Source organism: Ovis aries, chromosome 24 (genome assembly GCF_016772045.2).
Source record: "Ovis aries strain OAR_USU_Benz2616 breed Rambouillet chromosome 24, ARS-UI_Ramb_v3.0, whole genome shotgun sequence".
NCBI classification, from domain to species: Eukaryota; Metazoa; Chordata; class Mammalia; order Artiodactyla; family Bovidae; genus Ovis; species Ovis aries.
This window is the reverse complement of record NC_056077.1, coordinates 30,020,844-30,046,041: the sequence shown is the minus strand read 5'-3', so window position 1 is coordinate 30,046,041 and position 25,198 is coordinate 30,020,844. Positions and strand designations below refer to the sequence as shown.

The window sequence follows — 25,198 nt, the reverse complement described above, 5'->3', positions numbered from 1 at the left end:
ACGCACGCGGATGCCCACGGGGTTCAGCGTGGGCATCCGGTCCACCCCCGGGGGCCCTGCGCGCGGGGCGGGAGGCAGATCTCCTGGCTCCCGCGCGCTCCCTGTTACTCTTCCTGCCCCGTCTCGGCCAGGAGGCCGGGGCTGCTGGAAAGAATCCCCGGCTTCTTTTCTGTGCTCCAGCTGTAAGTTTGCTTTTATCGTGGAAACACGTCAGCACAGCTGGCTCCAGGTCTCCGCGTGCAGGCATCATTACCTGGCCAGTTGGCCCCAAGTGCGGAAACTAGACTCGCGGCCGAATGGGACTGGAGGCGCAGGCGACTTAAGGGAGGAAATAGCTCTTACAGCTTAGCCTTTGGTGGGGTCGGACAGGGAGGGGCCATTGGCGGGCTTAAACGTCTGCAAAAGTCGAGGCCTTAGGTCTGGAGCTAACGCGCTTCGGTAGTGCGCTGACGGTATGTTCTCTCTCTAGGAGGCAGCCTGTTCAGCTAGTAACGAGGACCCCTCCCTTCCCGGCGCTGCCTCGGTGAAGCTGCTATTAAAAACTTCCGGATTCCCCTCCCTCCCCCCCGCCCCGAGAGCTGCCCGAGGGCAACTGTTAAAGTTCGCGGTGGGTAGGGGAAGCAGGTTTTTAAGGAACGTAGCAAAGAGAGGTGTGCCATCCAATCAGTAATAGTTATCAGGATCTGTCCCAGCAAAAATGTTCTCACTGCTTCAGGAGGAGAGGAAGTCTTTTAACACCCCCTGGTCACATCTGGTCCAGGAGCTGATGGATCATTGGACATTTGTTGCCCCCAAGGTCAGAATATTACTCACTGGAGTATGGGCAGCTCTCCAGGGTCCACATGACCGGTATCCAAGGCAGATTCAAGGCTGCTATCTCCTTTCCTGAGCTTCTAACTCATGTTCTTATGGTAATTCCAGAGCTGTGTGTGCTAAGTCGCTTCAGTCCTGTCCAACTCTTTGCAACCCCATGGACTGTAACCCACTAGGCTCCTCTGTGCGTGGGATTATCCAGGCCAGAATACTGGAGTGGGTTGCCATGCCCTTCTCCTGAGGATCTTCCCAACGGAGGAATTGAACCCGTGTCTCTTATATCTCCTGCATTGTCAGGCCGGTTCTTTACCACTAGAGCCACCCTGGCAGCTCCAGTTCCAGAGCTACTGATAGTCATAAAGATAGTGATCGTAATTATCTGTGAAGTTCTCACTGTGTGCCAGACACAGTGCCAAGAGGTTACAAGTGTATTATCTCATTGAGTGTTCACATCAGTCCAGCGTGGTTCTTTCCATTTCCCATATCAGAAATAAGACAAGAAGGCTTGGAGAGGTTAGTTAACTAAGTTGCCTGAGGTCCTGCTGCTGGTAAGGGGCAGAGTCTGGAGTCAGAACCCTGTGTCTGGTTGACCAGAGAGCCTGTGTTTATGACAGCTTCCATCGAATGTCTTCTCCTAATTATAAGGAGTCTTCACTTTGATGATGTTAGTAAGACCTGGCTCGGCTCAACCACTGTCCTCCCTGCAGCTGGAGCTAGAGACCAGCCCGGTGGCAGGCAGGGAGAAGGATATCTTCTTCCCACTTTCCAATGATCCCTTCTGGGTCCTTCCAGGTGGGATGGGGTCAGATTTGAAAGCATCCTCTGAAAGGACCCCTTGAGCTTCTTGATATCACTCAACAAGTATCCAGGGGAATCCTTGAACTTGTACCTGCAGTGGGATGCCGCAATCCCACTGACCTCCAGCAGACAGCAGGGCCTGGCTGTAGGTGTGGACCAGCTGTAGGTGTTGTCTGCGGGGGTCTGCTCTTCTCCTGTGTATCCAAGAACCAAGGCACAAAATGAAACAAAAGCCCGCAATTCATTTCTGGAGGAACTGGATGCTTATAGGATGGGCCTTATTACTTTACACAGATCCGGGCCATAGACTGATCCATAGGCCCCGAAAGAGCACACAAGATATCTGGCTCCCTTAAGTGTCAGGCTATACCCAAGGACACAAGTCATTTCAGTTAGGTAACAGAATATGATATACACCCCATCAGTGCCCCAAATAGGAATAATAAAATGCCAAGTGGTATTCACTAAGAGCCACTGACACACCGGGGCTCGTTTGGTCTTTCCAGCAACACTAAGGAGTATTCCCTGGTGGCTCAGACCGTAAAGAATCTGCCTGCAATGCAGGAGACCGGGGTTTGATCCCTGGGTTGGGAAGATCCCCTGGAGAAGGAAATGGCTACCCACTGCAGTATTCTGGCCTGGAGAATTCCATGTAGCCTAGTGGGCTACAGTCCATGAAGTTGCAAAGAGTTGGATACAACGGAGCAACTAACACTCCCCTTTAAGTAACTTGCTCATAATCACCCAAGTAGGGGGTGACAGAACAGGGAATTGAAGTTCTGACAGAACTGGGATAGTCTGGTTCCAGAATTGAGGTTCTCAGCTGCTTCACTGGCTTGTCTTAATCTTTTTCTTTTTTTAATGTGGACCATTTTTAATGGTCCAAACCATAAAGAATTTGTTACAATACTCCTTCTGTTTTATATTTTGGTTTTTTGGCTGCAAGGTATATGGGCGCTTAGCTCCCCGAACAGGGATCAAACCTGCACCCGTTGCATTGTTAAGGTGAAGTCTTAACCACTGGACTGCCAGGGAAGTCCCAATCTTAGGTGTGCCTCAGAGTCACAAAACTCCAATACTTTGGCCACCTAATGTGAAGAACTGACTCATTGGAAAAGACCCTGATGCTGGGAAAGATTGAAGGCAGGAGGAGAAGGGGACAAGAGAGGATGAGATGGTTGGATGGCGTCACCGACTCTATGGAGATGAGTTTGAGTAAGCTCCAGGAGTTGGTGATGGACAGGGAAGCCTGGCGTGCTGCTGTCCATGGGGTCACAAGGAGTCGGACATGACTGATCAACTGAACTAAACTGAACTGAGAGTCACATGGAGGGCCTTTTAAGATGTAGATTTCTAGGCCCCACCCACAGAGTCTCTGATTCAGTAGCTTTGGGGTAGGGGGCCCTGAGACTGTATCTTGGACAAGCCTGTGGCCTGGACCATGACCCAGAGCCCTCTGCTGCCTATGCCAGGCAGAGCGAAGAGGAAAACCCACTTGCCTATTGGTGGGAATCAGAGTGAGGACTTCCGGAAAGCTGAGAGTTTGCTTCAGATGGACTAGGGTCCTGGCCTCTTTCCCTGTGTGCTCTTCTGCCCTGTAAGCAATTTCCCCATCCGGCGTGGGGATGACCACCACCAGGGACTGGTTGCCTGGGTTAGAAAGAAGAGTTTTCTTGACTTGGCAGCCTCTGAGGGGAAGCAGGCAGGAAGACTGGGTTTCGAGCTTTTCCTGAACAAGCCAGGAATTCAAGCTGCAATTAGATAGATGTTGTCTTTCTGGCTGACAAGTGTAATTTGCAGTGACCTTCCCCCTCTCCACCCCACTCACAGCGCTCCATCCTCTGCCTGTGCATGTTTTGAGTACAGCGGGTCCCACCTGTTGATTCTGTAGGCCTGCTGAGGTCTCCTGCTGCGGCGGGAGGGTGCGGAGATGGGACTTGGATTCCTGTGTCTACTTGTGCTGCGGCATCTCCACTCCTTGCTACTGAAGGAGGACACGGAGACCTAGACCTTGGTGCTCCTTATTGTTTGGGAATTAATGGAGGGCTTAAGAGAGCCAAGCATTGGGCATACAGGAGGGGGCCCAGCCCCTTGGGTACCAAGTGGGAGCTGGTGTTTTAATGATGTTCAGGTTTCTCAGATCTTTCCTGGGCACTCTTATGAAGTTCAAGCAGGAGACACAGCACAGCCATCTGTAGTGTCCTCTCACCCCGGAAACAGTTTCTTGGGTGTCCTGCAAGGGCCCCTCTGGGCTGGGGGCGCCATGGGTGATCCAGACTTCCTCATAACGGGCCTCTCTGCTAAAACTCGTAGTGCCTGTCTTTTTTTTTTTTTTCTTCAATTTTTTATTTTACTTTACAATACTGTATTGGTTTTGCCATACATTGACATGAATCCGCCACAGGTGTATCTGAGTTCCCAACCCTGAACCCTCCTCCCACCTCCCTCCCCATATCATCTCTCTGGGTCATCCCAGTGCACCAGCCCCAAGCATCCCGTATCCTGTATTGAACTAGACTAGCGATTCGTTTCTTACATGATAGTATACATGTTTCAATGCCATTCTCCCAAATCATCCCACCTCTCCCTCTCCCACAGAGTCCAAAAGTCTGCTCTATACATCTGTGTCTCTTTTGCTGTCTCGCATACAGGGTTATCATTACCATCTTTCTAAATTCCATATATATGTGTTAGTATACTGTATTGGTGTTTTTCTTTCTGGCTTACTTCACTCTGTATAATCGGCTCCAGTTTCATCCACCTCATTAGAACTGATTCAAATGTATTCTTTTTAATGGCCGAGTAAATACTCCATTGTGTATATGTACCACAGTTTTCTTATCCATTCATCTGCTGATGGACATCTAGGTTGCTTCCATATCCTGGCTATTATAAACAGTGCTGTGATGAACATTGGGGTACACGTGTCTCTTTCAATTCTGGTTTCCTCGGTGTGCATGCCCAGCAGTGGGATTGCTGGGTCATAAGGCAGTTCTATTTGCAGTTTTTAAAGGAATCTCCACACTGTTCTCCATAGTGGCTGTACTAGTTTGCATTCCCACCAACAGTGTCAGAGGGTTCCCTTTTCTCCACACCCTCTCCAGCATTTATTGCTTGTAGACTTTTGGATCGCAGCCATTCTGACTGGTGTGGAATGGTACCTCACTGTGGTCTTAATTTGCGTTGTTCTGATAATGAGTGATGTTGAGCGCCTTGTCATGTGTTTGCTGGCCATCCGTATGTCTTCTTTGGAGAAAGTGGTTGCACGCTGTTGTTGTTTTGTTTTTCCTAATGCAGGCTGAGAAGGACACTTTAAAGGGGATGTGGAAAAGCTGAAATGGAGGGAAAGCACACTGAGATGATTTTGTCCTCTCCCCTGCAGCCCCGCGCTGACATCTGCCCTTCCATCTTTACCATTGGGCACCCACTGCTGCCCCCTTACTGCTGCTGTAGTGCCCTTTAACCCAAGCCCCAGCCTCTGTTCTCTCACCCTCCTTTTCAGGACTCTGGCTGTCAGCATGGAAAGCATTGCTTGCAAAGGGCCCAAGACCTTCCAGGAGCTGTGTGTTTCCTGAGGAACTGTGATCAAGCCTGGAGGCTGATAGTCAAGGCCGACCACTGTCAGCCCACGTTCCCACCCTGGCCCAGTGCTTCTGCCTCCTCCAGCCAGGCCGATCCACTTGCTGAAATAGCCCTGCATTTGTCTTAGGGCTTCATCTTCCGTGTTTCAGGTCCATTCTTTGAGAAGTGCTGGTTGTCCTGGTTTGCTCTCCCCACCTGCTTCCTACATTCATGTGTCCTTTAAAGCTTAACTCAAGGTCACTGCCTGGGGGCGGAAGGTTGTGCCAAGTCCCACCGTCTGAGCTCTTCCTGCGCCAGGTTGCTTGAAGCTTTCTTGCCCATGTCCATTGCACCCACTGCACTCTGGTGCCTCGGTGGCTTTACCTTTTGAGTTCAGAGCTGGGCTACAGGCGTTTTGAGGACGTGAACCATATTTTGAACTACTTAATACCGTGCCCATCCTTCGGCATCTGTCATAACACCCTGTATGTCATGTGGGCAAGAAGGTTTACTGGTTGATTAGTTGGATGGAAGCTAGTTTTAGGAGCTAAATGGTAACCATAGAGGACATAACCTTGACTCTGTAAAGACTGGATTATGTGGGGTGGATGTGGTTGGAGGAAGGAGCTGGAGAGACTTAGCTGGGGAGAGTGAGTGTGAGGTAGTCATCTTGCCTGCACCATCTTGAGGCCACCCCTCGTCCTTCACCAGACCCTGACTAAAGGGCGCTAGAACCTTCAGAGGAGCCTGGAAGTGAAGCAGTTAGCCAGGTTAAAGACCAGCACAGTTCAGTATGCTTTTTGTGAATGTGTGGTTTTATAACATGCTGGTTTTATGTTCCTTTTCTCTCTAGAGTAGAATTAATTCATATTTTATCATGGAAATTTTAGAAAATCCAAAACCATTATGCAGAAGAAAATACTATTGAGTTAATTTTTTTTTAATGGTGGTTTTGTACTGACGTTAGGAAAACGGACGAAGGGACAGAGTTCCTGATAGAATTCCCATGTAACTCTGTACAGCGCTTTTGGCTGTCTGTCACCAGCTGAGGACGTTATTTGTTTTCTGTCATTTTAGAGCTGAGAAAGGTGAGACTTAGAGAATGCCGTGTGACTTGGCCATGATGACACAGACAGTGAGGGGCAGAGTCAAGATTCCAGAATATCATGGTCCTTTTCCCAGGTTCAGCATCCCCCCACAGGTCAGGATGAAGGTGGTGGGCGGTCATGTGCCCCATGCAAGCCCCGAGCTCTGGCTGGTGACCTCGTCCCTCATCCACGCCCTGGTGCAGGGACTCACAAGGGCACATATGACTACTCCATCCAGTAAGCCTAGGGCCCTGCTGTCGTAAGAGGAAATGCAATCGATTGAGGTTAGGTTCCAAATTTAGATTTCAGAAGGATATTGAATAGAAGCAGGGTTGCTTGAAGAAATTGAAAACCTTTGCGGGCATGGAGAGAAGTCAAAATTACGCAGCCTGGTCCTGCCCCCAAGCCACACAGACAGATGAAGCTGGAGTCGGAGCTGCAGGAAACCGACACATTCCCAAACAAGCCACCTGCAGCCCGCCCAGCCTGCCGTGTCAGCCAGGCTCACGAGGCGGAGAAAGTGAGTGGCACAGAAGGACAGGGCAGAGGTGTGTTCTCTGGGCCTTTGAGGTGGCATTGGAAGGAGAGGGATCGTATACTGAAAGCATCTCTTCCTGGATGCCAGAGCTGATCCTGAGCTGTTTCTTCTTTCCTGGAATATATGTGTGCTCATATAGATGGTTGAGCTGGAGGGTACTAGCATTCCCAATGGGAAGGAGGTAAGGGGGAGAGAGCTGAGGGCACGTGTTTGCATTAAAATCACTCCTTGCAGGTGAGCCTCAGAAGGGTACCAAGGCAGTGTGAGTCTTAGGAGCTGCATGTAGGTTTTCATCGGGGCTTCCAGGTGGCTCAGTGGTAGAGTCCACCCACCAGTGCAGGAGATGCAGGTTTGATCCCTGAGTCAGGATCCTTGAATAGTGAAAGTAGGTGATTTATCCCAGGTGGCTCAGTGGCAAGAATCTGCCTGCAATGCAGGAGATGTGGGTTCAATCCCTGGGTAGGAAAGATCCCCTGGGGAAGGAAATGATAACCTACTTCGTATTCTTGCTTGGGAAATCCCAAACAACAACAACAGGCTTTCATCAGGGCTCAGTAGCCAGCAGGGACCCGGGTGTGTGGAAGGCTGATCAGCAGAGCCAGGGGCTGGGCGCTGGAGGGAGGCTCACTTCTTTTACCTCTGATGGACTGATGACATCTGGTGGCTTCCAGAGAGATGGGAGGCCCGGTTCTTGGACAGCCTTGGGATACAGGCACATCTGTGTTGGCCAGTGTGTGTGCTGGGCACCCTGCCAGCAGGGGCAGCTGCCGCCTGCCCGGCCCAGAATAACTGAGGAGAGGCCACCAGCGTCATTGTCGAGGAAGAACTCTGATGCCCTGACCTGTGCCGTGGCCAAATCTGGAGTGTCCTTTGTGGACAGGGAAAAGGCTCGGCAATTAGAGCCAAGAGTGACGATGGAGAGGTGGGGCGTGGGCACAGTGGAGCCCTCATCTAATGGAGAAACACCTAAGGTCAGACACCTCTGAGTCTTTGAGAATATAATATTGGGAGAAAGGGTGTTCTCTTGGGCGGCAGACAGTCTGGGTTTGATGACTGGTTCTGTCACTTATTAACTGTGTGACCTACCTTGGGCAGACTTGTGGGCACAGACTTGTGGGCACAGCAGGTGGAGGAGAAGGGGACCGAATCGAGAGTAGCATTGACACGTATACACTATCGTGTGTAAAGTAGATGGTGATAGCTTCACCACCACTTCTCAGCTGTGAAATGGGGATGCTGTGAGTCAGGTTGAGCAGGGATTCACAGTGAATCCGTGGCATGAGCCACAGTGCCCAATGTGTAGCAGCTGGGAGAATGCTTTTTTTTTTTTTTTTTTAATTGGAGGATAATTGCTTAACAAGTGTTGTGTTGGTTTCTGCTGTACATCAGTGTCCATGCATGTGTGTGCTCAGTCATGTCTGACTCTTTGTGACCCCATAGACTGAAGCCTGCCAGGCTCCTCTGTCCATGGAATTTTTCAGGCAAGAATATTGGAGTGGGTTGCCATTTCCTCCTCTAGGGGATCTTCCTGTCTCGGGGGTTGAGCCCATGTCTCTTGTGTCTCCTGCATTGGTAAGCAGATTCTTTAGCACTGGAACACCTGGGAAGCCCTACAACGTGAATCAGCCATAAGTATACATATAGTCCCCGCTCCCGAGCCTTCCTCCCCAATCTTGGCCCCGTCGCACCCTTCTGTAATAGGTGGTCACAGCTGAGCTCCCTGTGCTGAACAGCAGCTTCCCACCAGCTATCTGTTTGACACACAAGAGTGTATATATGGCAATGCTACTGTCGATTCGTTGCCCCTCCTCCACCCGCTGTGCCCACAAGTCTGTTCTCCACACGTGCATCTCAATTTCTGCCCTGCAAATAGGCTCATCAGTACCACATGTGTTAATATGCGGTATTTGTTTTCCTCGTTGTGACTGACCTCACTCTGTATGACAGGCTCTAGGTTCACCCACTTCAGTTCAACTGACTCAACTTCATTCCTATTAATGACTAATATTCCATTGTACATATGTACCGCAACTTCTTCATCCATTTACCTGGTGATGGACATCTAGGTTGCAGAAAGGAGCCTTTGCTTGCTTGTTTCTCAACATATGCCTGATGCTGAGAAGTCCCCTGGCCCATAATAGGTGCTCAGCAGATATATCTGGAAGGGATGCATGAACAGTTGTGCTGGTCCTTGTTACCTGAGGTGTAAATCTCAAGATAGGGCAGGAAAGGTCTGTTTTGCTCTTAGGTTGCTTAAACTCTTTGAATCAACCTAGGATTCTTCTCTTTTTCATGGTTTTGTCCGAGGCTGAATTCTGTTTCTCTCTTCCTTCTATCTTCTTCTTCTCCATCTTCCCCTTAAGTTATAGTAGTGGTGCCTTTGGATAATCGCTTTTGAGGCCTGGGAGAAGAAATGGTCGCCTGTATATATCAAATCCCATTGCACAAATGTTGGTCATTTCCATCTATTTGTGAGTACTTCTTCACTGCGGGGTGTGGATTAGCTGCATGCATGCAGAGATGTAGATGGCACGCCCACCTAGACATCTGTGGTCCAGTTGGAAGGGTGGGTTTGTAGTTTCACCAAGTGTACATGAAGTTTTGGAGGTAGAATGAGTATGGCGGTGGTGAGACCTGACCTGGCCCTCAGTAGGTGCTTGACCAAGCAGTGTTGAACTTGAAGGTGAGGACTTCAAAGTTTTAACACATAGACCAGAGGACCCAGGTAGTGAGACCACTTGGGGGCCTGTCATAGAAGGTGGTCAGGCAGGGCGATTGACATAGGGAATGAGTAGAGGCAGAGATGAGTGAGGGGACAGAAGGAAGGCCGTGTGACCTTTATTGGCCACGTGGAGCTTGTTTAGAGGACCGAATGGAGGCTCAACCCGCAGGCTTCAGCCTCTGGCCGAGTTAGAGGTAATTCTGTAGATGTGGGGACCTATTGGATGAAGTGGTCACTGCAGTGATGACGTAAGGGGATCGATGTTGTGTTGGGATTTAATATGCACTCAAATAGGTGGGAAAGTGAGTTAGAATCCAACAATAGGTAGAAAGTTCTGGTGTCGCCGGCCCAGCCATGACTCTGGTTCAGGACTCAATGAGCCCTCTGAGCCTCAGTGATTCCAGGTGCCCTTCCCTTCTGACCTCTCTCCTTGGCCGCATCCTGAGTTGGCCCTTTGGAAAATCAGAATCAGCCCTTGGCACTCTGAGCTGCATGCTCCCCACCCTGTGGGGAGCTCCCCAACTCCATGAGTCCACGGAGGTGTACTCAGTCCTTCAGCCACGCCCCGGTTTCAGCCTTTCCTCTGGTTCCAGCCTTTCACTTTGGCCTGGATGGGAATTCTCCTCCCAGCTCCTCCAGGATCCTCGCCTCTGTGCCCTCTGCTTCATCCGTCTCGCGGTCCCCTAGTCCCGGATTGGCTGATTCCCAAGGAAAGGCCCACGCAGGCAGGTGTTGGTGCCCTCTCCATGCCCTCTGCAGTCTTAGGTTGGCCCTGAGCTTGCCCAGCACCTGCTGGTAGGTCTTCCTTTCTGTTCCCCATTTGTTTCTGAGTCACAGAGGAAGCAGGAGTGGACTGGAGGGATTCTGCGGTGGCGATGGATGGGCAGTGATCTCTGCTCCAAACCCGTCTCCTCCCGCCCCTCCCCTGCTGCTGCTCTTGGGTGACCCAGAAGCCTCTCTGTTTCAGCTGCTGCGGCAGCAGCCCCCTGCCTGGAGGCGCTAGCCCAGCAGTGGCTGTTGCAGCCACAGTCCCTACAGATCTGCCTTCCGAGGCCACCACCGGGCATCTGGGTCCTCCTGCATTTCATGGATCCAGCTGGAGTGCCCTGTCACAGGAGAAGACCTGCCTCCTGCGCCGAGGGTACCAAATGATGGAACTCAGAAAATCAATTGGGGATGCCAGCTCCCGACAGGGTGGCCCTTGATGGGGGAATAGGAGCACCCCATCAGCTGGGAAGGCATTTCTGAATTCTGGGTAGCACTTGAAAAAAAATGCAGGACTCACTTGGTTGATAGACCTTCCTCTGCTTTTGTTATGACACCTCGCAGGTCTTTAGACTGCTTGACATGTGGATGACAATTGGCTTAGCCACTGATAGAGAAGTTTTCCCTTTTAATAATGTCCCTGTCATGGCTAACTGCAGAGCCTCAGCCTTGCCATGCATGAGTAATAAACTGCCGCCGTAATTACAGGCGGTCACAGCCAGACGCCAGCACATGAGCTTGCTGACAGTTAACAGGGAGCAGGGTTCCAGAAGAGCCTCCTTCCAGCCCTGCCTCCGACTCAATGGCTAATCGTGTGATTACTGTTTACTGAGGGCTGTCTCATGGCTACCTGTGGCTTGTTAGGTGCTGTACTTTGCTGCCGGAAAGAGTGTGAATAACAGTTAGGAGACTGGGGATCTACTTCTCTGTATTTCTAGGCACCAAAGTGTCAAGAAGAGCGGCCTGACTTTAGGGGACTACCCTGGTGGTCCAGTGGCTAAGAATCCCCACTCCCGATGCCGGGGGTCCGGGTTCCATCCCTGGTCAGGGAACTGAAAGTTTGCATGCTCCAACTAGAGATCCTGCATGCTGTAACTAAGAGCTGGCACAGCCAAATAAAGAAAATATATACTTTTTAACAAAGACCTACGTGACTTTAGGGTCTTTCGACTTTCAGATTTTGAATAATACTCCCCTCCTCCCACCCTATCCTATTAAAATCTCATGCATCCTCTAAGAACCAATTCAGATGTCCTTTATTCCTTGAAACTTTCCCTGCCACCTTGTCAGAATTAGTTGTCCCTTCTTCTGGGCTCTTGTGGTACTCTGTGTGGGTCTACCTTTAGCTGTTGTTTATCTCTGCCTTGCATTAGAATGAATCATTTACATGGCAACAGTTTGCAAGGGAATAGGTTTTATTCATTAACATTTTCTATTTTTATTTTTTTATTGAGTTACAGTTGAGGTATAATATAAGTTACAGATGTACAACATACTGATTCACAGTTTATAAGGGTCATACTTCAGTTCTAGTTATTATAAAACATTGGGTATATGCCCTGTGTTGTGCAAGATATACTTGTAATTTATTTATTTTATACAATAGTTTGTATTTCTTAATCTCCTACCCCTATCTTCCCCCTCCCCCATTCCGTGTCCCCACTGGTAACCATTCATTTGTTCTCTATGTCTGTGAGTCTGTTTCTTTTTTGTTATATTCACTAGTTTGTTTTATATTTTAGATTCCACATATAAGTGATATTATACAGTATTTGTCTTTCTCTTTCTGACATATTTCACTAAGCCTAATACCCTCCTGGTTCATCTATGTTGTTGCAAATGGGAAAATTTCATTATTTTTATGGCTGAGTAGTATTCCACTGTATATTTTAAATGCCTTCTCTATGTCATTTAGAAATTAATTCATCAGCAAGTAACTTGTTTTCACTTAACAAGTCCAGAAGTAGTGGTAACCAGCACTGGTCTGGAACTGTGACGTCATCATGATGACATTATAATGTCATAATTCATTATATTTTCTCGGTCATTTCTTCATGGTTACAAGATGGCTGCAGTAGTTCCAGTCATTGCATCTTTGTATAAGGTAGGGCGTACTGTGCCACTGGTCACATCTCCTATTGTTTAATCAGGGAAGAAAATCTTTTCCAGAAGTCTTCCTGCTAAGCTCATGTGGTCCAGAGAATGACCACATGGCCAACCTTACTTCAAGAGAATAGTTGCTTTTCAGAGAAAGTAAGTATGGTGGAGGCAAAAGAGAAGCAGAGAAGGAATGGTGTTTGCATTGTGAAACTGTGGTGTCTGCCATCTCTACACTCCCAATATCTTTTCAGCAAATAGTAAAATAAAGTAAGACTCTATGCTGTCTAGAAATTCAGTAAACTAAAATATTAAGTCCTTGGGCATTCCGGTTGACTTGGATTTGATCTGAAGACATCTCATAGATTGAAACTACTGTGTACAACCACATTTTGTCAGTGCTGAGATGCACACTTTCACATTTCTGAAATTGAGATTCACTTTATGATCAGTAGTGTGTCACAGTTTAATTGGTAGCACTTTCCTCTCTTCTGGGTACATAAAAATGGTGTCACTGACGACTGAAGGCATGTTAGATTTGATGAAATATAATATATGATCTTTGTAAACATACATGTTGTATCATATGCAGTGTTTTCGTTGAACATGTAATACATATCCTAGGGATTCCCTGGTGGCTCAGTAGTAAAGAATCCACCTGCCAATGCAGGAGACGCAGGTTCTGTTCCAGGGTTGGGAAGACCCCCTGCAGGAGGAAATGGTAACCCACTCCAGTATTCTTGCTGGAAAAAGCCCATGGACGGAGGAGCCTGGCAGGCTACAGTCTTTAGGGTCGCAAAGAGTGCTCGTGACTGAGCACGTGCACACCTGATACATATCCAGTGTTGCGTGTTGCTTAAGTCCACATCAAACCTGTGCACATTATTATACCCATTTGACAGTTGAGGAAGCTGAAACTCAGAAAGCATTTGTCCAGAGACAACCACCAGCTGCTTTTATCTGTTTTCGTTGGTGAAGTTGACACTTTCTGACTTCCAGGTGTGGGACTTGGTCCCAAGTAGCATTGGTGGCTGGTCCAGGAATTGCCGAGGGAGGCGTGGGGATGCATTTCAGGAAGGCAGCAGGGACCCTGGCTTCCCTTATTTTTAGCAGCTACTGGTGTGTATAAAGTTGTAAAGCTGTTAATTCTAGAGCTTTGAATTATGCTGTGTGAGCATTAAATCCAGGCCATAATTAGAACAAAATGTGAGAAAAGTGAAATTGATATTAAGTTAATTAAAAGGCTTTGCTTATATTTGCAAGGAAATTAGCACAACGAGATTGCTGACAAGTGCACATTGTTAATTTCTTCTTCATTTGGGCAACTCTCAGCAGGCCTGGGGCAAGCTTTGTTCCTGGCTTCTGCCCTGTGCCCTCCCGCCCACTGAATCTCCATCCTATTGGTATCATGGTGGCTTTAGTTGGGCAAGATGCAATCTCATCTTCTGATGGTCATTTTTTAACGGATACTATGCTTTGAAGAGGAGCCACCCTATCCCATTGAGGGCTCAGGCCCTTGCGGTGTGTATATGGTGCTTCAGAGCTCTGTGTTGAGGTGTAGCCAATGCAATGACGGAGGTGGTTCCTTCACGTCCTGAAGGTATTCCCTTTGGCCCAGCACTCCCAGGTCATTCCTGTTCATCATCCTGACCCAGGTCACAGATTGGGTTGGCATGTGCAGGGTAGAACTTTAATCGGAATTCCTAGAAGGGTGGAGACTGTCTTTCTCATGGAACCATTTATACCAGATCAGGGTCTGGATTAGGGAGGTGGATATTAGGTAACCTAGAACTACCTTGGTCTTTGGTTGGGGTGGCATTGTCAATGCTGTATCACTGAGAGACTGTGTTTTCCTCTTGGGCACAGAGCTTATCTTCAGGCTCCCAGCAGTTACGTGGGGCGGGTGGGGCGGGGGGGATATGACTGAGTTCTGGGCATTGGAAGATAAGAGGAAGTGATGTTTGCCACTGTCAAACTAGGCCCACAAAATATGCCATGGGGTCCTCCATGTCTTCCCTCTTTATCTTCCTGTAGTGGCCTTGGAGTCTTCATCTTGATGGCAGAAAGGATGGAAGGATCCTCAATCCCTGAATGACTGTGTGAAACAGTAGCATCCTGTCTTTCCCAGCCCTCTCTTGATATCTCTCTGCATTGGATGTTTGTGTTAAGCCATTGAGATCTTGGAGCTTATCTGTTGTGACAGCTAGTGTTAATCATCCTGGCTAATTCAATTAGGCAGGTCTGGAACACTAGTCTCCCTGAGTCACAGGACAGTCTGTCTCCATCCCTGATGAACATGACCAGCAGATACTGAGCAATCAGTGGGCTGGGATAAGGTGGTTGAATTAAAAGCCACCTGGCTGCAGACCTGCTTCTGTTTCTCTGCTCCTGGCTTTAAGAAAGCAGGCTTGTTTTTCAGTGTCCCAGTGTTCTATTTACAGAATGATGGAATGATTATAATCATCTCCTACTTATGCTCCATGTTGGAGCTGAGGGCTAAGTATTGAAATATGGCTAAGTTGTTTGCAATTATAAACAACTAAATAATATATGCATTGTCTTTATTACGGCTTCAGCTGATAGGCACTGGCATTCTTCAAGATGAGACAAACTGGAAAGGTTAGTTTAAGAATTAGCAATTAAAAAAAATCATGATCTTTGCTGCCACTGAATTTTAAATCATGCAAACATTTATGTTTGTGCCAAAGATCCACAATTTCCTTTAGAGCAATTACTGAAATGCATTCACAAGATAAAAATGGAGTTTGGGGAAGAATATTTAAGAGCTCTTTAATGATGTTAAAAACTTTGCTAATTTGCCAAGTTGTTCGGAAATCCACTTCAGTTTTTTTTCCTGCCTACCCATCTTCCTGCAATTGAACTGGTTCCAGGAGATTTGAAGAAAGAGTCTGAAACTAATATGAAAAATACAGGAATCTCATGAAATATAGTTTCAAGAGTCTTTTCCTTTTCCTTCATTAGCTGAAGGTGAACACTGGGGAGGGTTTAAGAACCCTCGGGCTGTGTTTGCTTGCACAAAACCGTCTGGGGAGAAAACAAAAGCTAAACAGTAGTTACGAAGGGGTGGTTTGGATTAAACGCGCTTCATTTATTACTCTTCGGTGGCTTGTATGCACAGACCCTTAGGAAGGAGTAGACCGTCTTCATTTCTTCATCCTCATCCTCCTTACTCAGATCTCAGCTTGGCACAACTGCAGCCAGGGAAAGCTTGTGGTCCCCTCAGCATCCCTGCTCCGTGGGTGTGCCAGCTTCCCATGGGTCCTGGGGGTCCAAATTCATCCTTCCTCTTTACACCAGAAAGGACCTAGTGTAATGGTGTGCATTCCATTAGTAAGTTCACGGTTACCTCTCATGGATGGATCTCTTGAAAGCCTAATCCTCAGTGGAGAAAGTTCAATAGCATTGAGTTCCAGGCAAGAGACAGAGATGCAACTCTGACCCCATCAGCTGACCCCACCAGCTACTTCCCTAACCATATGACCTCTGGGAGGGTTGGCATACAGTGGACTGAGTACGGGCTTTCCAGTTAGGTGGATGAAATCTCAAACTTCCTTATGGCTACTTAACAGAGCTAAGCCAAAGCTTGGATTTAGGGCAACTTACATAAACTGAGCCCCAGTTTGCCCATCTAGAAGACAGCCGCTGTGTTTAGAAGTGTGATAAAGCCTGTGCAAGATGGTACTTGTCAAATACCTTGAGGAGTGCCTGTATTTAGGAGAATGTTGATAAACAGTTTTATTAATACCATAGCAGTGTTAACAGAACCATTTCCTGCTTTTTGAAACAAATATTTAGTTCTTCCAAGACTCCACTTTCTCCCTGCTGAACTCTAGAGAAGATTTAAAGTCTGTTCAAGTTGTATAATTTTATGGATCAGAAAGGTAGTCCATGAATTGCAGTGTCTTTTCATGTAAACAGTGGCTAGTCAGGATTGGTTAGATTTGCACCTTTTGGCAGCAATACAGAGTTCAATCTAAAGAAAGAAGTGATTTTCCTAGGTGTGGTGGTTTTAAAACGTATCTGCAAATTCTTTGACACCATTCCCGGCGAAGGTGGAGTTGAATTCCTCTCCCGTTGATTATTATGGGTTGACCTGAGTGACTTCCTTCTAGTGAGTGGAGTTGAATGGAGGTGATGTTGCATGACTTCTGAGGTGGGATCATGAAGGGTGCTGATGCTCTCTCTGAGGACGTGCATCTTTGAAGCCTTGAGGCATCTTTGAAGCCTAAAAACCAGGCTGCACTGAAGCCACCATGCTGGAGAGACATGTGGAGAGAGATAGAGACTGAGAGATGGAGAGGGTGGTCCAAGAAGTCTTACCTGTTCCAGCTCTCAGTTGGTTCTGTCTTCCCAGTGAACGAGCCAGACACATAAGCGAACAAGCCTTAGTAGCCCCAGGACCTCCTACCCCCACTGCCTTCCAGCCTCCCCAGCGGATGTCGTGGAACAGCCATGAGCCTTCCCCTCCCTACGCCCTGCCTGAATTGCAGATTCATGAGCAAAATAAATATAGCGGTTGTTTGAAGCCACTAGCTTTTGAGGTGGTTTGTTACATAGCAATAAATAACTGGAACACTGGGTCACTCTCCTTGTGTTTAATCAAGTGTTTTTCTTTTTTTCCTCCTCACCATAAGAAATAAAGGGTTTGATGATGATAACAGTGTTAATAGTAATAAACCTAACAATAGCTAACATTTATTGTGCCCTTGCTAAAAGTACCCAGCACCATGCTGAAGACTTAAATGAACATAAAAGTAGATAATGAATATTTTTGCTAAGTCTTAGGTTTACATACCACTGATAGACTGCCGATAGCAGCCTGACTATTGCAGATGGGGTTAGGTTGGCCAAGAAGCTAAGGCATCCTTTAACCAAGTTTCTCCTTTAGCCTGAACCACTGTATTTAGGTGGGAGAGGAAAGGAGCCCAGCCCTGGTGGCTCCTGCCCACGTGGGTATCACTTATTTGACACAGAACATCATGTCTTCTCTCATGGACCCTCGCACCAGAGTTTCCAATATTGCGCTATTTCAGGTCTTTTAGCAGAAACAAGCAGAGAAGGCAACGGCACCCCACTCCAGTACTCTTGCCTGGAAAATCCCATGGACGGAGGAGCCTGGTGGGCTGCAGTCCATGGGGTCGCTAAGAGTCAGATACGACTGAGCGACTTCACTGTCACTTTTCACTTTCATGCATTGGAGAAGGAAATGGCAACCCACTCCAGTGTTCTTGCCTGGAGAATCCCAGGGACAGTGAAGCCTGATGGGCTGCCGTCTATGGGGTCGCACAGAGTTGGACATGACTGAAGCAACTTAGCAGCAGCAGCAGCAGCAGCAGCAGCAGCAGCAGAAACAAGAACACACTTGACAGAGCCTGTTTCTGTAGGAGACAGATGATTTCCTACTCTTTGGGGAGCCTGGAGAATTTGGTGTTTCTGCAAAGGATACATACTGCAAACCTATAGAATACCTTATTCTGCAGAACTTTCAGTAACACTGCAAACTTCTTTTATTCTAGTCAAGTAGAGTGGAATGTAGCAGCTTGTCTGAATTATAACAGAAGAAACAGCTCAATATCCCACTTTTCCCAGAGGGAGAACATTTTTTATTTCAGTCTTAACTCGAATACACACGATATCTATGATGTCAACACTGACTATAGACTGAAAGTATTAGTTGCTCAGTTGTGTCCAACTCTTTGTGACTCTATGGAAGGCCTGTAGCCCAACAGGCTCTTCTGTCCATGGGATTCTCCTAGCAAGAATACTGGAAGTGAAGGAGGAAACAGAACAGGCTCCATCTTGAAAGCAAGACTCCATCTTGGGCTGTACCGTGGACTTTGAGCTATGTGCCCTCTATCTGTGGAAACGACATACAAACTGGAAAATCAGACCCCGCCGGATGAAGGAGCCTCAGGACTTGTACCTATTGCCTAAAAGAATATGCTAATTATCTCTGTAATGGGACAAAGTCATAAATCCCATTATGCTTATCGGGGTATGACCACAGGCCTATTGATAAATGTCCACTGTTTAACTATCTAGGCTTATGACACATGAATCATGGACTAACTTTGATCGTATCTCTCTTTTACCTTGTCCAGACTGGTTTCAAGGAATTTGGGGAGGTGGGTTTGAGCATGTACACTTACGGTATATGGTTTTACAAAAACTGGTCGGGGTCCTTGGCTAAGAGGAGACTCCGCCTTGGGCCTGCTGGTGTAATAAACTGCACTCCACTACCTGCATTGTCCTTCTGAGTGAGTTTGTTTCCCGGAACATGTGGCTACAGCAGAAGGGGTTGCCATTCCCTCCTCCAGGGGATCTTTCTGACCCAGAGATCGAACCTGGGTCTCCTGCATTGCAGGTGGATTCTTTACGATCTGAGCCACTGGAGAAACCCTGACTACAGGCTAGGATGCTATAGGTCAGTGGCTCCCGTGCCTGTCCCAGCTTCCTGTTGACTTGGGGAACTTTAGGAAAAACATACCAGTTCTCAGAACCCTCTGCCTGGAGGTTCACATTTGGCAGATGTGGAGTGGGACTTGGAAATCCTTATTTTTCAGAAGCTCTGTGGGTGATTCTGAAGTGCAGCTGGGAGCCACGGGGATGGTTGACTTCTGCACTTTGAAGTACTTTCTAGTCCTTTCCTGGTGCCAGAAACTTTAAAGCCTTCGTACCTGTGAACTACTTCTTGGAGGGTAGCTATCTATCACTGCTCGTTTCAATGTCTGCATCTGCAAAGGAAAAAAAAATTCATTTTATAGGGCTGTTGGGAGGATTGTGTGCTATGCTGTGCTTAGTTGTTCGGTCATGTCCGACTCTTTGCAACCCTTTGGACTATAGCCCTCCTAGCGCCTTTGTCCATGGGATTTTTCAAGCAAGAATACTGGAATGGGTTGCCATTTTCCTCCTCCAGGGGATCTTCCTGACCCAAGGATCAAACACGCGTCTCCAGCATTGGCAGGTGGATTCTTTACCCACTGAGCCATCAGGGAAGCCTGTTGGGAGGAATAGATGAGTTTATGCACACAGGGTGTCACTTATGTTCCTGGCTCCTAGTAGACGATGATGATGGCTGTGATGGTGATTTGCTTTCTAACACTTGATTAACTTCATTACCAGCACTTGCCTGTTAATTTCAAGATTTCAAAAGGCACCTTCAAAACTGATTTCTTTTTTTTTTCCTAATTAAAAGAACATTTAACATGAGAACCTACCTTCTTGATATGGGCATTGCTATGGCTCGTGTTTTGGTTGCTCAGGCAGTTGGCACTCGTTTTGGGGCTTATGGCACCTTCTGTTCTGCCAGCACCGAGCCTTCATCTCATGCCAACTGGGGTGTCTTTTGTTTGATAAGCTGAATCTGGGTGCGAATATTTCATTCTATTTGCTCAGAAAACAATTTTTTAACTTTTCATGTAATGCCTACTTTTCCTCTCTTTGTTTAGTGGCTAAGTTGTGTCCGACTCTTGCAACCCCATGGACTGTAGCCTGCCAGGCTCCTCTGTCCATGGAATTCTCCAGGCAAGAATACTGGAGTGGGATTGCCATTTCCTTCTCCAGGGGATCTTCCCAACCCAGGAATTGAACCCGGGTCTCCTGCATTGCAGGCCAATTCTTTACCAACTGAGCTATGAGGGAAGCTTTTCCTCTACCATTTCCTAAATCCGTATATGGTGGTATTGATCTTCTGGGTTTATAAACAGGTTGTTGTTGTTATTGTTCAGTCACTAAGTCATGTCCGACTCTTTGCGACCCTATGGACTGCATGCAAGTCTTCCCTGTCCTTTACCATCTCCTGGAACTTGCTCAAACTCATGTCCATTGAGTCGATGATGCCATCCAACCATCTCATCTTCTGTCATCCCCTTCTCCTGCCTTCAGTCTTTCCCAGCATCAGGGTCTTTCCCAATTAGTCAGCTCTTTGCATCAGGCGGCCAAAGTATTGGAGCTTCAGCATCAGACCTTCCAATGAACATTCAAGGTTGATTTCTTTTAGGATTGTCTGGTTTGCTCTCCTTGCTGTCCACAGGACTCTCAAGAGTCTACTCCATTACCACAGTTCGAAAGCATTAATTCTTCATGAAGAAGGACCCTCAGCCTTCTTTATGGTTCAGCTCTCACATCTGTACATGACTACTGGAAAAACTATAGCTTTGACTGTAGGGACCTTTCTCTGCATAGTGATGTCTCTGCTTTTTAATATGCTGTCTAGGTTTGTCATAACTTTTCTTCCTAGGATTTACGGCGTCGTGTTGATTTCTGCTGTACGCAAAGTGACACAGTTATACACATATATACATTGTTTTTTATATTCTGTTCCATTATGGTTTACCCCAGTGTATTGAACGCAGTTCTCTGTGCCTGACTATGAGTTTGGGTTTAGTCGATGCAAACTATTACATATTGAATAGATAAATCACAAGAAACCTTCCATATTTTAGAAACTTTTCCAAATCTTTTGTGGTTGTCTTGCCCGCAGCTAGTTGTCTGCCTTCTTTTCTAGCTGTTGAGTTTTTCTGAAGCATTCAACTTGGTTTTCAAGGAAACAATCACCCCCTTTCTTGTCCCACTCATAATGTCATCAATTTATGTAATTTAATAGAACTACATAATTACAGTAACAAGCACAGCTGGCATGAAGAGGTTTGAGGAAAAAACCAACAAACGTTGGCAGGTATACAACTCATGGGTGAGGGAAGAAGCAGAAAGGCTCGTTAGAGAGAGGGGTGCCTACCAGCCTGGCTGACAGTGCCCTGGGTGTCTGCCTTTATTCTCTTTTACAGAAGTGATGGTGGAGAGCGTGGTTTCCAGCATCAGTCAAGAGAGCCTCTATTGTGTGAAATGAGCATGTTCACTGTGGTAACAGGGAGAGACGGAAATGAGAAAATAAAATGGTTATCATTCTACAGCATTAAAATAACAGTGTGTGCTGTGTGCTCAGTCGTGTCTGACTCCTTGTGACCTCGTGGACTGCAGCCTGCCAGGCTCCTCTGTCCAAGGAATTTCCAGGCAATAATGCTGGAATGGGTCGCCATTTCCTACTGCAGGACATCTTCTTGACCCAGGGTTCGAACTCGTGTCTCTTGTGTCTCCTATATTGGCAGGTGGATTCTTTACCTCTGAGCCACCTAGGAAGCCCCGTAATAATAGCATTTTGCTGCTTTTTGCCCTATAAACATTTTTACATCTTCAAGATCATATTCTTATTTATTTATTGAAGTATAGCTATGTACAGTATCATGTTAGTTTCAAGTGTACAGAGATTCAATTATATATATGTCTCTGTGTATATATATACATAGATATATAGGTTATTACAAAATATTGTGTAGCATTTCCTGTGCTACACAATAGGACCTTGTTGGTTATCTGTTTTTATGTATAATAGTGTGTATATGCTAATCCCAAACGCATAATTTATCCCTCCCTTCATCACCTTTTCCCCCTTTGTCACTTTGTTTTCTATGTCTGCGAGTCTCTTTCTGTCTCGTAAATAAGTTCACTTGTGTCATTGATACTGATACTTAAACATTTGCCTCCCATGCTTCCTCTTAAAACATTGTTATATAAATATGTCCCTGCATTATTAAACATCTCATTCACATTAATTTTAGTTGTTATATATCACTTTCATGCAATGGTTTGACCCATAAGTCACTTTCTCACTTCCCTGTAGGCAAAGATATACATTGATCTATTAGAAAAAACTCCGATTATTTTCTTCCTGAGCAGGCAAAAATTCACTTCTTTCCTCCTCTTTGTCTCCTTTATTGCCCTCATAGAATACTTTGTTGTAATTAAAAAAAATTATTGGAATATAGTTGATGTACAATGTTGTGTTAGTTTCAGGTATAATGCAAAGTAAATCAGTTTTATATATGTCCACTCTTTTTTTGGTTTGTTTTTGATTCTTTTCCCGTATAGGCCATTGCAGAGTATGGAGCAGAGTTTCTTGTGCTGTACAGCAGGTTCAGTTTCTTGTGCTGTACAGCAGGTTCTTATCCGTTAGTCTGTTTTCTGTATCGTAGTGTGTAATGTCCATCCCAGTCTCCCAGTCTATCATTCCCCTGACCAGAAATCCCATGGACAGAGAAGCTTTGGGGGCAAACAGTTCATGGGATCGCAAAAGAGCTGGACACGACTTAGCAACTAAATAACGACAAATACTGTTTTACACACTTGGTCACCAAATGGGTGGAGGTTTTCCCGCACCAAACAGTTCTCTGTGCCACCAGCTGGGTATCCTACAGTTCAGCTCAATTCTGACAGCTGCTGCCGCCAAGTCGCTTCAGTCATGTCCAGCTCTGTGACCCCGTGGACTGTAGCCCACCAGGCTCCTCTGTCCATGGGATTTCGCAGGCAAGAATACTGGAGCGGGTTGCTGTGTCCTCCTCCAGAGGATCTTCCCATCCCAGGGAGCAAACCCATGTCTCTTGTGTCTCCTGCATTGGCGGGTGGGTTCTTTACCACTGTCCCCCCCCCTCCCCCCACCAGGGAAGCCCTAATTCTGACATTACCTTGAGATAGAAATTCTGCAGGTTAAGGGTTCAGTTCCACGAGGCTGCCTCCCCCCACCACTCACTTCAGATGCTAGAGTTTGATCACTTTGCTAGTGTGGCTCACAGAACTCAGAGCAGCATTTTAGTTACTTTTACCAGCTAGTTATAAATGAATACACTGAAGGGTACAGATGGACATCCAGATGGGAGAGCTGAGTTGGGCGAGATGTGTGGGAAGAGGTGAGGAGCCTCGGGGCCCTCCCCACCTACCACCCTCCCAGCACCTCCGAGTGCTCACCAACCTGGAAGCTCTCTGAACCTTGTACTTTGGGGCTCTTATGGAGGTTCATTATCATCTCATTAACTCCATTTTCAGCCCTTCCCTCTCCTCAAGAGAATGTGAGCGAGCTGAAAATTCCAAGCTTCTAATCGTGGCTTGGTCTTTCTGGTGACCAGCTCCCATCCAAGAGCCATCCAGGAGTCACCTCATTAGAACCAAAGACACTCCTGTTACCCAGGAAATTCTACCGGTTTCAGGAGATCTGTGCCAGGAACTGAGGTCAAAGGCCAAAATTAGCACAAAAGACGCTTCTAGTATTCTTCTCACTTAAGAAATTCCAAGAGTCTCAGAAACTCTGCCAGGAATTGGAGGCAGAGAACAAATAGATATTTTCTGTTATCTTACAATTGCTTTCAGATTTTATTATAAATAATGATCTGATAAATATCTTTATATATAGAACTTTATATCCAGTGTCAGAAATAGCCTCAATGAGGAATAATTAAGCCAAAAGGTATGGGATTTTTAAAGGCTCTAGATATATTTGGCAAACTGATTTCCATTACGCTTTTACCATTTTATACTTTCACCAATGGTCTTCCCTGGTGGCTCAGATGGTAAAGAGTCTGCCTGTAGTACAGGAGACCCAGAGTTCAATCCCTGGGTCAGGAAGATCTCCTGGAGTAGGGAATAGCTATCTACTCCAGTATTCTTGCCTGGAGAATTCCATGGACAAGAGGAGCCTGGCAAGCTACAGTCCATGGGGTCACAAAGAGTCAAACAGGACTGTTATTCACCAATAATGCACAAAAAGTCCTGGTGTTACCTTATCCTCTTTCACAAGGACTAGATATTATAATTTCTAAAACCTTGCTATTTTGATAAGCAATCACATCTTCTTGTTTTAGCGTGCATTTTCTTGATTGGTAGTGAGACTGAATATTTTTCCAAATATTTATTTGCATTTGCATTATTGTAAAAATTTTAAGTTCTGATTGATCTGTTAAAAACAGAATTTCTCTGTTGATTAATTCAATTGTTGATTTGCATTTTTTTTAAGTAGTGAAGAAATGATCTCTGTGTTCACTGTTTAGTATAAATAGGCTTTTCAAACTGATTGCTTACTTATTCATGTTGATGATTTTTTTTGGATGGGTTGTATAGGTTTTACATTTTCATAGAGCATTTAATCTTACAGTTTTTTTCTCATTCAGTGTTGAAAAATATTCACATATCTTTTTCTGGTTTTATTTAAGAATTAAGTTTAATTTTTAGCATATGACTAAAAATACATGGAAATTATGCTTGGAAATTATCCTTGAGACATGAGGTTCTAACTTGATCTTTTTCACTTATTTAAGTTATTTCAGCCATTGATTTGTCATCCTCCTTTATCTTGCTCTCAATTGTTAGATATAAAAAAGATAATGTTTCTGAGATGTCTGTTCTGCTGTAGTGCTATATCTGTATCTGAATGATTACCATGTTCCATTAATTATGTGATCATATTATCCCCATCATTTCTCATTTCTTCCTTTTTTTTTTTTTTACTTTTAAAGAGATGCTATTGCTGTTTCTTTTTGGTCACAATGTCTACATATTGGAATTCTTACTTTTGTTTGTCTTTCAAAGACCAGTAACCTTCCCGAGAGAAAAGGTACATGGATGATACATTTTCAGAGATATTGTTTGGTTTATTCTTTTTGCCTTTACACACACACACACACACACACACACACACACACACACACACACACACACATATATATACCTTGGCTACCTATACAATTTCTTTGTCAGAATCTTTCCTCTGAAAGCTGTGACATTTAATATTGCAGTGCATAAGTCCAGGTAGTCTGTCTGTGCATCCATCCATTCACCCACTCATGTAATTTATGTGAAAGTTGCTCAGTTGTGTCCAGCTTTTTGCAACCTCATGGACTGTAGCCAGCCAGACTCCTCTGTCCATGGAATTCTCCAGGCAAGAATATTGAAGTGGGTTGCCACTCCCTT

At 46.1% G+C, this 25,198-nt stretch overlaps 1 protein-coding gene across 1 annotated transcript in view; it reads left to right on the top strand.

The window, feature by feature from the left end:
• Positions 1-25,198, top strand: part of GALNT17 (polypeptide N-acetylgalactosaminyltransferase 17) — a 427,725-nt gene that overhangs the window by 1,514 nt on the left and 401,013 nt on the right. The window lies entirely within an intron of this gene.